The sequence below is a fragment of the Triticum dicoccoides genome, unplaced genomic scaffold, assembly GCF_002162155.2.
Source record: "Triticum dicoccoides isolate Atlit2015 ecotype Zavitan unplaced genomic scaffold, WEW_v2.0 scaffold50912, whole genome shotgun sequence".
Classification (NCBI taxonomy): domain Eukaryota; kingdom Viridiplantae; phylum Streptophyta; class Magnoliopsida; order Poales; family Poaceae; genus Triticum; species Triticum dicoccoides.
In genome coordinates, this window is record NW_021277977.1 from 1 (window position 1) to 1,704 (window position 1,704).

At 47.5% G+C, this 1,704-nt stretch overlaps 3 non-coding genes across 3 annotated transcripts; all 3 read right to left on the reverse strand.

The window, feature by feature from the left end:
* Positions 1-155: 155 nt before the first annotated feature.
* On the reverse strand, positions 156-274 carry LOC119346789. Its single transcript, XR_005167938.1, has one exon. It is a non-coding gene; the product is annotated as a 5S ribosomal RNA (ribosomal RNA).
* An 826-nt stretch (positions 275-1,100) lies between these two features.
* On the reverse strand, positions 1,101-1,219 carry LOC119346790. Its single transcript, XR_005167939.1, has one exon. It is a non-coding gene; the product is annotated as a 5S ribosomal RNA (ribosomal RNA).
* Positions 1,220-1,586: 367 nt separating this feature from the next.
* On the reverse strand, positions 1,587-1,704 carry LOC119346791. Its single transcript, XR_005167940.1, has one exon. It is a non-coding gene; the product is annotated as a 5S ribosomal RNA (ribosomal RNA).

The following is a 1,704-nucleotide window of genomic DNA, read 5'->3' on the forward strand; positions in this document are numbered from 1 at the left end:
AACGCGCTCTTCGTGCCACAAAGCCGCCCCAAGACGTGCGAGCAATGAGCATCGAGCTTAAACATATCGCAAACGTCAAAAATAATATAACGGGATTAATATATATCGCGCACGTGCGATATGTTTGTCACAAGGTGCAAAAAATAATTACAAAAGGAATGCAACACGAGGACTTCCCAGGAGGTCACCCATCCTAGTACTACTCTCGCCCAAGCACGCTTAACTTCAGAGTTCTGATGGGATCCGGTGCTTTAGTGCTGGTATGATCGCATCCGACATGTTTCCCCGTCTTCGTCCCTTATGCTTGCCACTCCCAGGTCCGCTCCAAAGACGATTCTACATTCTCACTACCATTACAACCGTTCCCTAACAATGGATAATGTCCTATACTACTTACTCTCCCGCTCAATCACGGAGACGAGTTTTTCACGGTTTCCACCCCTCCCTCCATACCGCAGCAACACGAGTTTTTTCCACCCCTTTCAGAACGCGCTCTTCGTGCCACAAAGCCGCCCCAAGACGTGCGAGCAATGAGCATCGAGCTTAAACATATCGCAAACGTCAAAAATAATATAACGGGATTAATATATATCGCGCACGTGCGATATGTTTGTCACAAGGTGCAAAAAATAATTACAAAAGGAATGCAACACGAGGACTTCCCAGGAGGTCACCCATCCTAGTACTACTCTCGCGATGGGATCCGGTGCTTTAGTGCTGGTATGATCGCATCCGACATGTTTCCCCGTCTTCGTCCCTTATGCTTGCCACTCCTAGGTCCGCTCCAAAGACGATTCTACATTCTCACTACCATTACAACCGTTCCCTAACAATGGATAATGTCCTATACTACTTACTCTCCCGCTCAATCACGGAGACGAGTTTTCCACGGTTTCCACCCCTCCCTCCATACCGCAGCAACACGAGTTTTTTCCACCCCTTTCAGAACGGCTCTTCGCGCCACAAAGCCGCCCCAAGACGCGCGAGCAATGAGCATCGAGCTTAAACATATCGCAAACGTCAAAAATAATATAACGGGATTAATATATATCGTGCACGTGCGATATGTTTGTCACAAGGCGCAAAAAATAATTAAAAAGAGAATGCAACAAGAGGACTTCCCAGGAGGTCACCCATCCTAGTACTACTCTCGCCTAAGCACGCTTAACTTCGGAGTTCTGATGGGATACGGTGCTTCAGTGCTGGTATGATCGCATCCAACATGTTTCCCCGTCTTCGTCCCGTATGCTTGCCACTCCCAGATCCGCTCCAAAGACGATTCTACATTTTCACTACCATTACAACCGTTCCCTAACTATGGATAATGTCCTATACTACTTACTCTCCCGCTCAATCACGGAGACGAGTTTTCCATGGTTTCCACCCCTCCCTCCATACCGCAGCAACACGAGTTTTTTCCATCCCTTTCAGAACGCGCTCTTCGCGCCACAAAGCCGCCCCAAGACGCGCGAGCAATGAGCATCGAGCTTAAACATATCGCAAACGTCAAAAATAATATAACGGGATTAATATATATCGCGCACGTGCGATATGTTTGTCACAAGGCGCAAAAAATAATTAAAAAGGGAATGCAACATGAGGACTTCCCAGGAGGTCACCCATCCTAGTACTACTCTCGCCCAAGCACGCTTAACTTTGGAGTTCTGATGGGATCTGATGCTTTAGTGCTGGTATGATCGCATC